Below are 19271 nucleotides of genomic sequence, written 5' to 3'. Positions count from 1 at the left end.
TATACTTGTAAACACTATGCCAAGAGATAACTCAGTACCCAAGCTTTTGATTGAAAATAGTTTGAAAATCACCATCTTAGTTTTCATTTTATTTTTAACTCTTGCTAATAAAACAAATACGTAAAACTATTAAATGCCAAGATCAGCCCTGCTTCTTCTCTTGTTATCACTTCTACTATTGTTACGTGGTTCCCTTCTTTATGATCTGTCTTAAAAAGGAATTGAAGAATTTTAGATACAATACAATATAAATATTAAATTAACACTTATGTACCCCCAATCCAGCTTACGAACTGAAGTGCTACCAAACGCTGAGGCTCTCTACATAGCTCCTATGAATACAGTCTACTAACTTAATAAGGTGGTTATCATTGCCATGGAATTTTACATGAAATAAAAATGTATAGGGCTTCCCTGGTGGCGCAGTGGTTAAGAATCCGCCTGCCAATGCAGGGCACACAGGTTCAAGCCCTGGTCCAGGAAGATCCCACATGCCTTGGAGCAACTAAGCCCATGTGCCACAACTACTGAGCCTGCTCTCTAGAGCCTGCGAGCCACAACCACTGAGCCTGCGTGCCTAGAGCCCGTGCTCCGCAACAAGAGAAGCCACCACAGTAAGAAGCCCACGCACCGCAATGAAGAGTAGCCCCCGCTCACTGCAACTAGAGAAAGCCTGCACGCAGCAATGAAGACCCAACACAGCCAAAAATAAAAAAATAAAATAAATAAGTTTAAAAAAAGGTTTAACCTTAAAAATAAAGGTCCAAAACTTAAAAACAAAAAATGTATATATGCAGGATTTATAATCAGTGGGTATGAAACAAACAGTATAATTATAAAAGAGTTTTTTGTTTTATTTTGTATAATTTTTTAAATATATTGTTAAATAACATCAAATCTGAACTTGGCTAAAGAAAAGCTATTTGAAAAGACTATTGTAACAGGAAGAACACTTAGACCTTGAGATCTGCAAGCATCTCAAAATCAAACAGCAAAAAAAAAAAAAGCTTTTCTTGTATAGGAAGGAGTAAGCAAGGTCAGCAAGAACTTTGAGGGGAAATCACTCAAGCAGGTGGGGATGAGCAGACAGCATGGCTGGGGTGATTTAACAGGCATTGTTTCTTACTGTGGCCAGCTAATTATCAGAGTGAGCTTTTTTTTTTTTTTCCCCCAGAGTGAGCTTTTAAGGCAGTATGTACTGCCTCTTAGTAATTCCTTAAAAATGGGAGTCTTTAAAGTTCATAGGATTGTGGGGAGGGTCAAAGCCTAATTAAATTTTGACTGGGCCACATGAGTAACAGGCAATTTTGCACAACTGGTCAGCCTTTTTGTTATTTTAGATGGATGGTGTCTGTCTTTAAATATTATTAGAGATGGAATAAGAGTCATTTTTGAGGTTTATAGTTTGAAGGATGGGCTGGTCTTCACTTTCTTGCTGGCCTTGAAGGACTAGTTGTATCATCTGTTGAGCACGGTTTAGGACTGTCTAAGAAATCATGGAACATCTAAGAGACTTGACAAAAACTATGCCTAAGAATGTACTAAAGAAAGAGTCAAAGCAAGATGGCACTTAGGAGGCTCCTGAGATCCCCTCCTGCCATGAACACACTTAATGAACAGCTACACATGGAGCAATTCTCTTTGAAAAACATCCAGAAAATAGCTGAGTGATTCCTACACATTAGACAAAAAGGAAAATATCCACATCAAAATGGCAGGCTCTAGGAACTGACTGTGAGTCTACCCAGAGACCAGGGCTGCTGATAGAGACCACTCCTGCCTTCTCCCTCCAACCTGCTCAAGAAAATTCCTGGAAGGAGCTTTTACAAACATCTCAGCACTGCAGGTTTTACAGCTGCTGCCAAGGGAAAGGTTCCCAAATGTCTGGCTCTGATAGCCAAAGGGGCTTCCATTTGTCAGTCCCAATCCTATAGGACTGTAGCAAACAAAGAAGCAATTCTTTTTCTTAATTTTATTTTTTTCTTATTCCAGTTTTATTGAGATATAATTGACATATAACACTGTATAAGTAAAAAATATGGAATGCTTCACAAATTTGAGTGTCATCCTTGTGCAGGGGCCATGCTGATCTTCTCTGTGTCATTCCAATTTTTAGTATAAGTGCTGCCAAAGCAAGCACCAAAGAAGTAATTAGAACAAGCTATCCTACCAGCTATCCTACTCCTCAAGACACTAGAAAAAGAAGAGCAAATTAAGTCTAAAGTGAGCAGAAAGAAGTAAATAAGAAAGATTAGTGAGAAATAGAAACTTAAAAAAAAGAGAACAGATCAATGAAACTAGGAGTTATTTTTTTTGAGAAGATAAGCAAAATTGACATAATGTTACCTAGACTTACTAAGAAAAAAGAAATGAAGACTAAAATAGATAAAATCATAAATGAAAGAGGAAACATTACAACTGACACCATTACAACTGTAAAAGAGTACTATAAAAATTATACATCAACAAAATGGACAACATAGAAGAAATGCATAAATTCCTAGAAACAGAAAACCCACCAAGTCTAACTCATGAAGAAATACAAAATCTGAACAGAATAATTACGAGTAAGAAAACTGATTCAGTAACCAAAACTTCCCAATAAAGAAAAGTCCAGGACTAGAGGGTTCTACTGATAAATTCTACCAAACATTTAAAGAAGATTAATACCAATCCTTCTCAGACCCTTCCAGAAAACAGAAGATCTAAGAATACTTCCAAACTCATTTTATGAGGCCAGCATTACCCTGATACCAAAGCCAGATAAGGACACAACAAGAAAAGAAAATTTCAGGTTAATATCCCTAATCGATATAGATGTAAAGATTCTCAACAAAATATTAATGAACTGAATTCAACAGTACATTAAAGGATCATGCACCTTGATCAAATGGGATTTATTTCTGGGGTGCATTATGATTCAACATCACACATTATAAATGTGACAGACAACATTAAGAAAATAAATAATAAAAACTAATGGTCATTTCAATTGGTGCAGAGGAAGCATTTCACAAAATTCAACCAACATCTTTTGTGGTAAGAACTCTACACAAACTGGGCATGGAGGGAATGTACCTCAACATAATAAACACCGTCTGTGACAAACCCACAACTAACATCACAGTCAATGGTGAAATGCTGAAAGCTTTTCCTCTAAGATCAGGAACAAGACAAGGATGTCCACCTTCATCACTTTTATTCAACATAGTGCTGGAATTCCTAGCCAGAGCAATTAGGAAAGAAAAATAAATAAAAGGTAACTGAATCAGAAAGGAAGAATAAATTGTCTCTGTTTGCAGGTAACATAGTATTATATATAGAAAACCCTTAAATCTCCACCAAAAAACTGTTAGGACTAATCAACAATTTCAGTAAAGTTGCTGTATATAAAATCAATATAAAAATATCAGTGGTATTCTTATACACTAACAACAAACTATGCAAAAAATAAATTATAAATTAGGAAAACAATCCCATTTACAATAATATGAAAAAGAATAAAGTTCTTAGGTGTAAATTTAACCAAGAAGGTGAGAAATCGGTATGCTGAAAACTATGAATCATTAATGAAAGAAACTGAGGAGGACTCAAATAAATAGAAAGGTATTCCATGTTCATTTACTGGAGGAATTAATACTGTTAAAATGTCTATATTACCCAAAGCAATCTACAAATTTAATGCAGTCCCTATCAAAATCCCAATGGTATTTTTCAGAGAAAGAGTCCAGAAATAAACTCACACATACATGGTCAATTAATTTCAACAAAGGAGCCAAGAATATACAATGAGGAATTGGGAGTCTCTTCAATAAATAGTACTGGAATAACTGGAAACCCATATGCAAATGCATGAAAGTGGACCACTATCTTACACCAATCACAAAAATTAACTTGAAATGTATTAGACTTAAATATAAGACCTGAAACCATAAAATTCCTGGAAGAAAACAGGAGGTAATCTCCTTGACTTTGGTCTTGGCAATGATATTTTGGATTTGACACCCAAAGCAAAGGCAACAAACGCAAAAATAAACGAGGACTACCTCAGACTAAAAATCTCCTGCAGAGTATAGGAAACCATCAACAAAATGAAAAAGTACCCTATGGAATAAAAGATAATACTTGCAAACCACTACTAGACAATGGGATGATATCCAAAATATATGAGGAACTCATGTAACTCAACAGCTGAAAAAACAATCCTAATAAAAAAATGAGCAAAGGACCTAAATAGACATTTTTTTTCCACAGAAAACATACAAATGATAAACAGGTACTTGAAAGGGTATTCAACATCACTAATCATCAGGGAAATGCAAATCAAAACCACAGTGAGCTATCACCTCATATCTGTTAGGATGTCTGTTATCAAAAGGACAAGAGATAACAAATGCTGGTGAGAATGTGGAGGAAAAGGAATATTTGTACACTGTTGGTGGGAATGTAGCACTATGGAATATACTATGGTGGTTCCTCAAAACTTAAAAATTCAACTCTCAGATGATCCAGCAATTCTACTTCCAAGTATATAACCAAAAGACATGAAATCATTATCTTGAAGAGATATCTGTACTCCCATTATTCACAATAGCCACAGTATGGAACCAATCCAGGTTTCCATCAATAGATGGAAGGATAAAAAATCATCATACACACACACACACACACACACACACACACACACACAGTATGGAACATTATTCAGCCTTAAAAAAAAAAAAGTAAATCCTGTTATTTGTGACAACATGGTCAAGAATGAACTTGAAAGCCATTGTGCAAAGTGAAATAAGTCAAATGGAGGAAGACAAATACCACATGGTACCACTTGTTTGTGGAATATAAAAAAAAAAAAAAAGTAAAATTCATAGAAACAAACAGAGGGTAGAAAAGTGGTTGCCAGGCCATCTCATTGTACATTTTGAATATCTTAGTTTTCTTTGCCAATTATACTTCAATAAAGCTGGCGGGGTCGGGGACGGGAGAGTTGAAGCACATCATGCAACACGCAAGCTCACATACAAAAGAATATATAAGAAAATTAATGAGTGTTAAAATCTGATTATGAGAGTAAAAACAAGATTAGAGGTTTGAAGGGGATAAATTCAGGGGATTCAGAACATTGGACACAAAGTGTCCTTAGATAGTAGAATGAGGAGAGTAGTCCTGTTTCAACAAATTTCCTGCTTTATGGTCTACATATTTTCAGTGGTGGCACAGACAGCAGAGTTTTCAGGGATCATATACACAGCAGTCACTGTGACCACTGCACAAGTGTATCCTTGGGAAACCAGAATCATGTTCAATGTTATATGATTGTAGAGGACCCTTCACTGGAGTACCTGTAGTTCTCTGGTGATGATGTTTGTTGGTTTGGTAAAATAGTCCAGAGTCCTGGTTATTTCCTAGAGCAGAGCATGTAAATTGCAGTAGTTCCAGTGAACTTCCTTTGGGGTCCATATGGCAGCAGCAATAGGCACAAAGATTACCCATAAATGATCTACTGTGAGAGTCAAACATTTTAGCTTTATTCAAATTTCTTAGCTTCTTGTTCTAAGATTTTTTGGGTACTCTGTGAGAAAGGACATTCATAGACTCCTTACAGTGCTAGAATTTTACACCTAGGCTTGTAGCTGTAAAACCTTGTTACAGACGTTTTGCTTCACCTAGTGTCTGAAAAATTTAAATCAGAGTTCATACAGTAAAGTGAGAAAAGAAGATAGTCTAGTTAAAGATTTGATAAGGACTAATTAGAATAGCTAGATAACAGTATCCAATCCAGTTAGCAGGCAGATACTAATAGGCACATTTGCCATAAATAAAATATGTCTCACTGTTTGCCGTTCAGGAGATGATTGTCCTATGGGTTTGTATTTTAGAATTTGTATGAAACATTTTGACGAAGATGTTGTCTCAACTCCCAATCTTATAGGGAATCCTCTTTTTTGTTTGTTTTTTTATTGTTGTTGTTTTTTTTGGGTCAGGGCATGTAAGTCAGATACAGACCAAGGCTTAAACATAACTAGAGGAGAAGGTGACTGAGTCATTTAACTTCCCTCCCCCTGAATCTGAATACTAGGGGAGCAAAACCAAAGCCCTAAGTAATTTTAGGAAATTCGGGAGTGGGAAAAATAAGAACAGGTTTGGGGAGGGGTGTGTAAATACAAAGAGGGTTAGGACATGGTGACGGAGGAGAGAGGAACATGTTTGGAGGAGCAGTGTGATAAGGAGAGGGAACACAGGGAAATGGGAGCATCTTTGAGGTTGGAATCAATGTGGGATTAACAGTTGAGGACGTGAATGTTGACATATTGAGTAGCTTCAGATAGAGTAGGCTGAGATTGTTGGATGGCCTGATTGAGATTAGACTGAGAAAGGTGTTTTTCTTCTTTATACCAGGAGAAATAAGCAAACTATTTTTAGAAGAGATTTTGGAACACTGATATTCAAGGGCCCTCTGGAAATGAACCAATTTGGAGGGACTCCAAGAACTCTTGCTCTCATAAACAATGCTGCCATGAGCATTCTTTACTTCTCTTTCTGTGGATAAGTCAAAGTTTCTCAAAATGACATATCTAGACTAGAATTTCAGAGTCATGGGAACCAGGACCTTTAACTTTACTAGATATTGTAGGTATATTTTGAAAGTAATTGTACCAGTTTTATTTTTACCATAATAAGATTTATGCTTGGTTCAAATCTTCACAACATTCAGTTTTGTGAAACGTATATTTACTCAAACTGAGGATTTGGGATGTAAGATGGTCTCTCATTCCTTGTGGTTTTATTTTTATTTTCCAAAGAGGTTGAGCATTTTTTTTCTCAGATACTTTCTTAATAATATTGCCTATTTTATATTTTCTACAGGATCATTTATAATTTCCTTATACCTTTGTAGGAATTCTTTAAATACTATAGATGTGAAACCTTCACTGGTTGTAAGTATTGAAAATGTCTTCTCCCAGTCAGCAAACTGTCATTTTGCCTGTTGAAATACTGAACTTTGAAGAGTAAGGTAGACTCATGTGTTCAGTTTTTCATTTTATAATGTGTGACTGTTTAAATAATCTTTGCCTACTTTCAGGTTGTAGAGATATTTTTTGTATATTTTCTTAAACCTAAAAAAGTGCTTTTGATTCTAAAACCACTGTGTTCTTTTGAACTGATTTTAGAAGTAAGAATATTGGAATTCTATTGGAATCTAAATTTCAATCTGCAATATTAGGTGGGGGCTCCAGGACTCATCCTCCATTTTAACAAGACTTCTCCAACAGTGCCATCCCTCAACATCTGCAGCCTTGGGACCTCAGGATTTAATCTGTCATTCTTCCTTGCCCTGTACTGCAAGAAAGTCAGGATCACAGGCCATACTTTACTTGGACTATAGTCCTCATATGATCCTATACATACTCTTCCTTCTGACCCTATCTGCCACACCTCTCCATTTCCTTAACTTTCATTGTGCTAGGTTAAATTTAAGATTCCTAACAGAAGCCTTCTTAATCTGTAGACTCTTCTGTGAGTATTTCCTTTGTAGTCTTTTTTTAGTTGCAATTTCAGTCATAGGCATTCTACTTTCTCTGACTACTCCCTGTAATCATCTACAACTCAATCTCTCCTCCTCCCTTCTTGAATATTTTATTTACTGAGTCCCTATCTCCCTCTCCAACAATACTCCAGTTATTATTCTTGATATCCATGTAAATGATACTTGCAATATCCTTTCTGTCATATGATCTAATTTCATCCAAAGACCTTGCCCTCAATCCTACCGCAGTCAGTCCATTATCAAATCAAAACTTTCCCAAATCACACTCTATTACTCCATTGACAACAAACCTTTAATTCAATGGAAGTTTAAATCCAGTAATGCAAACACTTTTTATTCACCTCTCATCCCCCTCCCCATGAACTTTACTCCCTTTTAGCTAACGTTATTCTGTTGTCAATCATTTTGAACATTCTACTGCATATGCTCTTCACTCCCTTGCTTCTCTATCCTTTTGCACTATTAGTTTCTGCCATACAACCTAGTTATAGCTAATGACTTACCCCATTCTTTTTTCAGTCAGCTAAACTTTTCCCCAAAATAATGCACAATCATGTTACTAGTCTCATTTTAAATCAGTAATTAATCACCAAAAGAGGATTTTGATGCTTAGTCCATTGTCTCTTCTGTGAAATAGGATTTCATATTTTCTGGTCATCTCTAAGAGCTACAGTCTCCTTCCCCATCCTCATTGACACTATTTTATTCTAATTCAGAGAGAAAACTGAAGCAATTAAGAGAATTTCCACTTCCAGCAGGTCTTCCTATTATGATCCACCCGCTTGCTTGCTGCAAGTAGTAAATCCTTCCTTCTCCTGATCTTTGGCTTGGTAGTGTCTTTTGGCTCAACATTCACCAAAAGGCAGCCCCAGTTTCGGGGTGACACTATCACTCTGTTTTTCTCTTTCCCTTTACAGCTATACTCTTTGGGAAAAAAAAATGTTTAAACTCACTGTCTCTAATTTCTCTTCTCCATTCTCTATCGAACCCCTTTAAATAAAGTAGTTCTTTAAGATATCTTGTCTCAACTGTCACAGTAGCATTTGACATAGTTGCTTATTTGCAGGACTTTTCTCCCTGAAAGGAAAAACTCTATTTCCTACTCTGCTTCCTATAACTACCACACTCAATACTTCTGACACTTTACTTCTGAAACTGTAGGCAGAGTAAGGGGTCCCCAGAGGAAAAGAACTAGACTGGGCTTCTCTTTTTTTTTGGCATAAAATAAGCCATTTTGGCCTAAGCCATTTTGTGATCTAAGCTTGGCCACAATGTTTGTCCTTGAACAGGTCTCAGTAATTACTGATCTTAAGGGAGGGAATACAGAAACAAGGGAGGAGCAGTCAGGAAACAATAGTGCAGTCTTGACACAGTGTCCTGGTTCCTCAAGGGATATACATAATATGTCTTTGAGTTCTGCAGGAACTAAGGCCCCCATCCAGGTGGAGGATGGAATTATGATGTTGACCCTCCTGACTTCAATCAACCAAAGCCTGGACTCTGTCAACCCTTGATTCTATGCTGAATTCTCCCCTGCTCAAGCCCCCTCATGAATAACCATTTATCATTAGCTTAAAATTTCCCCAATTTTGTTGATGGGGAGACACTGCTTTGGGAGAGATTCCTGGTGTTCTCCTTACTTACTGCAAGTAATAAATCCTTCCTTCTCCTGATCTGTGGCTTGGTTGTGTCTATTGGCTCGACACCCACCAAAAGGTGAACCCAGTTTCTGGGTAACAAAACCAGATAGGTGGCGTTTTCCACACCAAGCAATTCTCCAACTTTTGGAATACCTCAACTAGGTGTCCTATAATGTAACTCAATTTGGACACTAACTGCTGGAGTTAGTTAAGACTGTTCCCCACTTCAGACATGAATTGCAAGTCTGGGTTGTCACCTGTGCTTCTGACTAACTGGCTATAAATTAGAAGTTTCTACAAATCCCTCATTAGGTTCAATAATTTCCTAGGGCAGCTCACAGAACTCAGGAAAATGGTTTACTTACTAGATTAGCAGTTTATTTAAAAAGGATACAACTCAGGAATAGCCAGATAGAAGAGAAGCATGAGGCAGAATATGTGGCAAGGGCTGCTGAGCTTCCAAACTGTCTCCAGGTATGCTGCTCTCCCAGCACTTCCCTGTGTTCAGCAACCTGGAGTTCTCTGAACCCCTTTCGTTAGTGATTTTCATGGAGGCTTCATTGCATGGGCATGATTGATTAAATCACTGTCATTGGTGATTTATTCAACCTCTAGCCCCTCTTCCCTCCTTGGAATTAGGAGATAGGGCTGGAAGTTCCAACTCTCTAATTACACAGTTACTTCCCCTGGCAATAAGCTCCCATCCCTGGGGCTTTCCAAAGTCACTTCACTAACATAAACTCAGGTGTGGTTGAAAGGATCTTGTTATGAATAAAAAAAGACTTGGTACAGTAGCCAAAAAGAAAGCTTCTAACAAAAATTCAGATTCTTAGTATATAATACTACAGAGGAAGAAGAAAATTCTTCTATCTTAATAATGGCAGATGAAAAGAAACTCAGGGGCCACCATTTCTCAAATATAAAATTCATGATTTTCACACCTACCAATCTAAGAACTAATAGGACCACAAGTAGAGAATGGATCTAGCTAATATTTCTGAGTTTATCTGCTATAGCCTGAACGTTTGTGTCTTCCCGAAATTACTATGTTGAAGTCATCCCCCTAAGATTATGGTATTGGGAGGTGAGATCTTCAGGAGGTGATTAGGTCATGAGGGTAGAACCCTCATGAATGGGATCAGTGTTTTTATAAAACAGACCCCACAGAGGTCCCTTACATGGTGGACGAAAGCAACAAGCCACTGGCTATGAACCAGGAAGAGGACTCCCACCAGAACGTGACCATGTCAGAGCCCTGACCTTGGACTTCCGAGCCTCCGGAAATGTGGGAAGTAAATTTCTGCTGTTTATAAGCTACCCAGTTTATGGTATTTGTGATAGCCAGAATGGGCTAAGACAGTCTCTGTTTATAACTGCAGACTTTCCAATTATTAAGTCTCTACCTCATTACTAAATTTAGGGATAGTATCACTCCTTCTCTAGCATCCAACTTCCTGCGGGGGGGGGAAATAATACTATCCACAGCTTTCTGCAGTCATATGTCATTATCTGACTTGATCAAATATTAAGGACAAGCTTATCATTCTGGTATCATTCCATACAGCCTATGCATAACCCATCCAAATCGAGTAAGCTATAGACTGGACAGTGCCTTTCTTTGTACAATTGACATGACTTTGATATTATGCTCCTGCCCTCTTCATTGCTATGTTTAAGATCCAGCTCCAACACTTTCATTTCCACACATAAGCTTTTGATCTCCTCTTAGAACCGGATAACTCCAGCACAGATCTTCTCAAACTTAATGTGCATAGTGTTTAACCATGGATATTGTTAAAATGCAAATATTGACTAACTAGGTTTGAGGTACACCTTGAGATTCTTCATTTCTAACCAGTTACCAAGGGATACCCACACTCTTGGTTTGAAGACAACACTGAGTACAGCAGGGTTTTAGTAGATTTTCTATGATCCCTTAAGAAAACAAAACCCCCCCAAAACTGCACACATTATTCTTTATATCTTTTATGTTTATCTTATCCATCCTACTTAGTTGCAAGCTTCTTGAGGAGAATGAAATGGCCATTTATATTTGTGTGTGTACCTGTGTGTTTTCTTTTTGCTCCTCTAAATTCTTAGAAGTATTTCAATTTTAGTAGTTCCTCACTAAATATCATTTGCAGATTGAATGGATATTTCAGTAGTGTGAATGACTGGGAAAGCCTCAAAACAGTCAACCAACTATCTCGTATTTGTAGGTTTTGTGTGGCTCTGTATGATTTGGGAGAGAGTAGCAATTTATGTTTGTGGAAGGATGGAAGTTAATGAAATCAATTTAGTTTGAAAAGTATAATGTGTCTGAGGGGAAGACAAACAACAGAAGAGCAGAATAGACAGTGCATGTGGACAGGCATAGCTTTACAATTTGGATTTGACTATATGAAATCAAAATAGAAAGGCAAAAAAAAATGTTTGGTTTTGGTAACTCCAGACTTCTGATAGACTTGAGAATTTTGTAAAAGCTATCATGTGTAACCAACTCTAATCAAGAAGAGGAATGAGTGGCCCTACTCAGAGAATAATTTCTAGGGAAAATTTTTTTAACCTCCTAATGAAATAAACATTGATATCCACATATATAGTAATTTAAAACAAAAGAGGCAGACATAGTGAATTAACGATGTAGAAATTAACTTAAATGCAAGCATCTAAGTACACTAAAGAACTGAATAGCTCTTAGCCTGAAATAGAGCTAAAGGGAAATGACTTCTTAAAAATATGAAGGACCTGCTAGGTTAAGTCATTTATTTTTCATGGACTGTTGGTGCCAAAACATAAATACTGAGATCATCTCAACCTGCGTGGGGCCTTTGTACTCTATGCCTATGCATGAGTCCCTATCAGAGGACTGGGAAATTGCCAAGCCTCATATAAAACTGCAATGACTTTTAAGGCCACTCAGGCCATTCCATCTACTCAAAAATGAAATTAGGCTTCTTTTTATAGGCTTGAGCCACCTAAATTTGACCTCTATCTAGCACATTTTTATCCATCAAAATTATCAATACTGTGAGTAAGGGGTAGAAAAGTTAAGAGTCAGTCACCAGAACATATCATTTGTAAGGTCTTTTATCAAGGTTTCTCAAATAAATTGGTTTTGCAAATGCATTTAGGGAGAAATAATTAACTTTGAGGGTCACAAAGAGAAGAGAATATATATGTAGGTAATATAAGATTTTTTCCTGCCATCCTTTTCTTTTTTTTTCTCCTTTCTGTTCATTTACTATATATGGAAAAGACCTCTTTCATAAGACAGATATTCTGTTAAAATAATTAATCAAAGTTATGCTCTGAAAATTTATTGATATTAAAATACAAATATTTGCTTATAGATGTTTTAATCTGAAGATTCTGAATTCCTCAAGTTTCATCCAACAAGTCATAGAGACTTAAAGATGTGATGTTGTCTATACTGTAGGCCCTGGGAGAGGAAGGAGGGGTAGGAAAAGACAGAGGGTTTTCTGGAGAACACAAGAGCTTAAAAGATCTCAGAGAGAGAAAAATTAATGATACCTATCCAAGGTGATTTTCTTATGGACTGGATGGGAAAACTAAAAAATTGCATTACATATAAGACTCTGGGTGTCCTATGAGCATCTTATAGGAGTTATGTTATTGATGTGCACTTAATGCTTCTTCCCAAACCTTTTGGGCATTAGTAAAGGTTTACGTCATATTGGAAATAACAGCAGCCAACTTTGATCTGTTTCTCCAAATTAACCACTGATAAATGCAAATGCCATCAATCTTTAGAAGGCATCTTTCTGAACTTTAAAGGATTTCAGAGTACAACAGTATTACAGTTTTGTGGTCTCCTCTTCCTTTTCCTCTCTAACTGGAACAGTCCTAAAATAAAACTTAAGGCAGGACCAGTGACTGACCAAGTGGCAAACCCTAATGGACACTCTTCCCTCCTTAGAATATTGCCCTGGATCTCTTTAAGTGTCAGGAGAAGTTAGTGAAATATCTGGACAGGCATCTACCCAGATCCTTCCTAGGCTTCCTGTGCCCCTCGAGGGTTAGGACAATCATTCTTTACACAAACTCAGCATAAACTAAACTTGAACAGGCAATTTAGGAAAGAAAGATTAAAAAATGATTTATTATTTTGTGGGGAAAACAATGAAATCATAGTGGTTCTACCATTACCTTCCCAAATAACCTAAAAGTGTTAACTGTTACTACATGTATAAACAATGAAAATGAAGTAGATCACTGAAAATATAGGATTAATATGATCTAATTGATTATATTATTTGGAATAAAAAATTAGAGTAAAATTATTTTGGGTTCTCAATCTGATACTTTTGCTGCATATAATGACCAAGTTGACTAAACAATTTCCAGTACACTTTGTTATATCACCTGTAGTGATATCATGCATTTTTAAAACTATTCCTTCTATGTGTTGCAAATAATACTTCTGCATAAGGAGATATTTGTTCCAAGTCTCTTCTCCATGACTTTTCAAGTATTTTATTTTTCGGAGACTCTTTTTGGTCCTTATGTCCAATTCTACATTCAGATTAACTCCCTGCCCTCACCAACACAGATACAATTTAAAGAGGGAATCATCCTCCAGGTGTGATACCAAGTAATACACTTATCTTTATCTGTCTTTTTTTTTTTTTTTTTTTTTTTGGTACGCGGGCCTCTCACTGTTGTGGCCTCTCCTGTTGTGGAGCACAGTCTCTGGACGCGCAGGCTCAGCGGCCATGGTTCACGGGCCCAGCCGCTCCGCGGCATGTGGGATCTTCCCGGACCGGGGCACGAACCCGTGTCCCCCGCATCGGCAGGCGGACTCTCAACCACTGTGCCACAAGGGAAGCCCTAAATCTGTCCTTTAAGAGCAGCATCAATGGCACTAGCAACGCACTCCAATAATGTATCCTAGATTACAACAGATAGCAGTGGCAGAACCCAGAACATACTGTGACTTTTGTTATTACAAAGTTACCCAAAAATGGATGACAACTAGCACGTATTTTAGTAGAGGGATGTCCTGAAGTACAAACACTGTTGGCTAGAGCCCAGTTTTTCAGGGTCTAGAAGAGAGGAAAGTGTATTAATCATAACAAATGTTACATTCTTTGCCTTTTACTCTGTCAGACACTAAATTAAGTGCATTATATAGATTATAATATATATATTTCTAATTAAAAAAATGATGGAGTACGTAGCATTATATTGATACTAATTTTACATATGAGGAAACTGAAGCTTAAGAAACCCAAGTAACTCACATTAAACCTCACAGCTACTGAGTAAAAAAGTTGAAATAGCATCGAATTCTGACTCCCTAATTTCTAGTTATGCCTACTAAGTGTGGTGGACATGACTTGCTGTCCACCCAGCATACATTCCATTCTTTAAAGTAACACTTAGAAGGGCTTCCCTGGCAGCGCAGTGGTTGAGAGTCCGATGCAGGAGACACGGGTTCGTGCCCGGGGTCTGGGAAGATCCCACATGCCGCGGAGTGGCTAGGCTTGTGAGCCATGGCCGCTGAGCCTGCGCGTCCGGAGCCTGTGCTCCACAACGGGAGAGGCCACAACAGTGAGAGGCCCGCGTACAGCAAAAAAAAAAAAAAAAAAGTAACACTTAGAAGAGATTCTAAGAGGAATGACATGAAGAAAGATATAATTTTTTTTAAAAGATTCTTTTCCCCCCAAAATTGCCAAGGTCTCTTTCTCCCCTCCCTCCTCCACACTCATGAATTGAAATGTCTCACCATGTAGCCTCATCCAGCTGTGAAACTGGATGGAATTGCACGAAGAACAACCCAGCATCCTCAGAGGAAGTGTATATCCTTGGTAGGAGAATAAAAAAAATTGGTATACATGAGGGCTTCCCTGGTGGCACAGAGGTTAAGAATCCGCCTGCCAATGCAGGGGACAGGGGTTCGAGCCCTGTTCGAGGAAGATCCCACATGCCCCGGAGAAACTAAGCCCATGTGCCACAACTACTGAACCTGCTCTCTAGAGCCCACGAGCCACAACTACTGAAGCCCGCGTGCCTAGAGCCCGTGCTCTGCAACAAGAGAAGCCACCGCAATGAGAAGCCCGTGCACCGCAATGAAGAGTGGCCCCCGCTCGATGCAACTAAAGTAAAGCCCGCGTGCAGCAACAAAGACCTAATGCAGCCAAAAAAAAAATTTGGTATACATGAAGGGCATAGGAGAGAGAATAAAGATATTATACTCAGAGGGGGGGTTTCCTAAATGTCTAAGACAGGAGTGTTCGCTGGATGCATAGTTCTGAGTCTAGAATGACCAGTTTCATGTTAATTAAATAGCTGAGCATTTTGTGGGACAGAGTTGCTCCTCTCAGTTCTCAAATGTTGTGGATCTATATGGGTTGGCAAACTAAAATACAGTGCTGATATTTAATATGAAGACTATGTGTAAGCCTGATAACCCAACATAAAACACATACAAACAGTACATTTGTTTTGGTCAAGGACTCTACTACTCTTGACTTCATTCAGATGTTATATTTTAAACATTTATTTCTACAGTCTGGAATAAAGATGGAAGAAAAATCACTTACTGCTTTAAATGAGATCATTATTTCTATTAATTCCACGTTTACAGTTAAATTACACTTAAATTACGAATCCTGATTTATTTGCATGTGATATATCCTCCATTTGAAGTAATGTGAGGCAATAAATCTCTGAAAGTTAACTTTGTCTTTCTTTCAAGGATTTTAGAATGTTCTGAAATACAGTTTCATTTAAAAACCATCTGTGGGATATTTAACATATGGGTATCTGGGAAAATACTAGGTACTAGATAAATAAAATAGTTTAATGGGAGAGAAAAATAAATATACTAATGTTTAAGCATAATGACTGCTCAGATAGGATAAGCCTTGAATGATATGAGGGTACATATGACTGCAGTTAATCTAGCTGTCAGGATTATGGAAAGCTTCCCGGAGGAAGATGAGGAACTTAAGCATTTTAACATGGTGGGAGCATGGGTTTAAAGATGGGAGCTGGAGTTTTTAGGAGACAGTTAGAGTGTTGAGAGATGAAGTTTGAAAGTTAGATGGGGGCCAGTCTATGAATGTCTTTATATGCAAAAGTAAGGAGTTTGGAATTTGTCCTAAGTGCTATTGGAACCACTGAAAGATTTTTGGCAGGGAAGAGAGGTGTCTAAATTTATTTTAGATAAATTTATCCATCATGTCTTTGGAATATATTTTGGAAACCTGAGATTGGAAGGAGGTTGAACAGGAAATGATACAGGTTTGATCAGTTTAAGGCACATAAAACCAGTAGATTCAAAAGATGTGAATGACTGATTGAGAGTAAGAGTTAGTGGGGAGTTAAGGATGACACTCAGAGGTCCTGGTTTGGGCAACTGGCAAATAGTGGTGCTAGGAGCCAAGATGTATAATACACAAGGATCAGTACATCTGGGGGGAGGTTTTGGAAACGTATATATTTGTTATTTTGACTTTTCATTGCCCGTTGTTAGTATATTTAGTTTAGGTAGAATATGATCCCTTGACTGAACACCTGACCCTTGCAAGCCACTCTAACTGGGGTATAAAGATGATGCTTTAGATCTCCAAGGATTAACGTCAACTCAGATCCTGGGGCCAATAGTCCTTGTAATGTCTGAGTATCCACCCTTCTCCTTCTACAATATTCAGTCACTTGAGTAAATGGGCATAAGTTCATTAAAAAACAAACAAACAACAACAACATCAAAAACCCAACCGTGTGAATTATTACAGTAGATCTTTGCCACAATATTACAGAGTCCTTCCTCTGTGGGACATGGCTATCTCTTTGGATCTGGGAACTGAGCAACAAATTGTGACTTTTTATTATGGTAATTGCCATCAATTTCCTGTTTTTTCACTCTTATAATTTCCGGCTATATATGTTAATAGACACCCTTGTTGGCTACCTGTGTATCTTATCCCTAGTGGTACCATAGTTTATTAACCATCTTTACAAGTCCCTGTAGATCAAGCCCCATTGGCTGTCCCTTCAATTTTGCAGGTCATTATGGTAAATTGAAGCCTACTGGCTTTTGGCTGGACTCTCAATTACTCCAGGATCAGATCATTCATGTGGATACTAATGAGCCCATCTCTATGACCACTTTTCCTACTGCCAAACCTGACCTGTAAAGGAAAGCCACAATTGCATTTCTTAGTAAACCTGGAGGTCCTACAGAGTAAGTGCAATAATGCGAGAGGAAAAATGTAGGAAATTTTCTTCTAATTTTATGTTTAATCATCTTTCTAAAATCCAACTTTTCCTCTTTAAGTATAATACCATCCATTGCCTCATTGTGTTCATTCTCAATGTTGTCAAAATCTGTAATAGAAAGTGATTTATAAAGTGGTTAGGCTAGATTATGCTGCACCAGTAACCAATCCCCAAATTTCACTACCTTAGAATGATAGTATTTACTTCTTACTCAGCCTATATGTCCATCATGAGTCATTGGTGAAGTCTCTGATAATTATATTTGTTCAGGAAACCAAACTGATAGGGCAGCTTACATTTCAAATATTATCCATAATCATGTCAGAGAAAAAATAGAGCCCTCTGGAGTGTCTTACACTAGCAAATTAAACTGTAGGCCTACGAGTAACACATACAACGATTACCTACAACTCTTTGTCCAGAACTAGTCACATGGCCCTATTCAAACATAAGAAGGTCAGAAAGGCAATCTCTGAAGGTGGAGTCCAATATTCATTAAATACCCTAATGACTTAATTATTAGGCTTCTCCAAATAAGCAGCTAAATACATTCAGATTATCATCTAAAACAACTTTATATATTGAAAATGAATTTTAAACCAAATATATAATTTTCAATTGGTAAATGTATAAGGAACAAAAAGTATTTCAGTTAAACCACCCTTATTATTTTTCTAATAGTTCTATTCATTCTAAGTTTAATGTATAATTTCTCATAATTCATTCACATAAAAAAGGCCTGGTCTCATAATAAATATTTTTAATTCTGCATGTGAGTTTTGTGATTTCATGTATTCCATAAAATAGCAAGTCATGGACCAGGTGAACCCAAACCGATACTATTAAAGTTTTTATTTTATGTTGAAAATTAATATTCATACACATATGCATGTACATATACATATAAACATATATACTCATGTATATATACATATATGGTAAATGTTAAGGAACTTTTCCCTTGATTTTTTTTTCTGATATTTATTTTCCTCAATTAATATCATTAGGGTAATTTTTACTATATAGTAAAATTTGGGGCAGATGCAGTGAGTAATTTAATATTATATTTATAATCATAGATATAAATATACATTAATCAAAACCTAGTTTATAAAAATTTCATGGATGAATATGTCAGAATTCTGATGTTGCTGAGCTACTCAGTGCCATTTGCCACTACCAAATGTAACACACAATCGTCATGGTTAATTTAGTTTCAACCAAGTTTGAATATGAAAACGACTTGCCAAAAAAAAAAATACACTGACCATTTCTACCACATCACAATTTATTTTCTACTTTTATATGCATAACTCTATGTACATGTGTCATAGATTAGATTTCTTTAGAATTAAAAGATTAATACTCTTATCAAATGTTTTCAATTAATTCCTGAACCTTTATTTGCTTGCATGACAACACTCTTAACTTTCTCTCTATATGTATATTTACATGTATATATGTATATTTGTATATATGTGTATGTATGTGTATGCATATATATTTTATTTTCCGCTACTAGGAATGAAAAAGAAACTTGTAAAAAGAGGAACAAGGATTAGGGAAAAGAAATAGGTAAAAGAGGAACAGTTAAAAGGAGAAGGTAAGACAGAATCATATTGTGCCCCCTCATCAAATAATTTTTTAAAATCTGTTTACAAAATTAAACATAAAGAAAACTTTTCAAATTAACATTACAAAATTAAACTGTGTAATACAATTAGGGTTTCATTTTGTTCTATGCAATATAAAACAATGTGTAAATTTTCAATTATTTTTTGATGGCATACACATGATTTAAGGCCATTAAGTGATAGATAATTTGTTTGATAATT

The 19271-nt window shown here is 36.8% G+C and overlaps 1 non-coding gene across 1 annotated transcript; it reads right to left on the bottom strand.

Annotated features, from left to right (window-relative positions):
* Nucleotides 1-2032: 2032 nt before the first annotated feature.
* On the bottom strand, nt 2033-2140 carry LOC132423818 (U6 spliceosomal RNA). Its single transcript, XR_009519121.1, has one exon. It is a non-coding gene; the product is annotated as a U6 spliceosomal RNA (small nuclear RNA).
* Nucleotides 2141-19271: the final 17131 nt, after the last annotated feature.

This window comes from Delphinus delphis, chromosome 3, assembly GCF_949987515.2.
Source record: "Delphinus delphis chromosome 3, mDelDel1.2, whole genome shotgun sequence".
Taxonomy (NCBI): Eukaryota; Metazoa; Chordata; class Mammalia; order Artiodactyla; family Delphinidae; genus Delphinus; species Delphinus delphis.
This window is presented reverse-complemented; position numbering and strand designations above follow the sequence as displayed.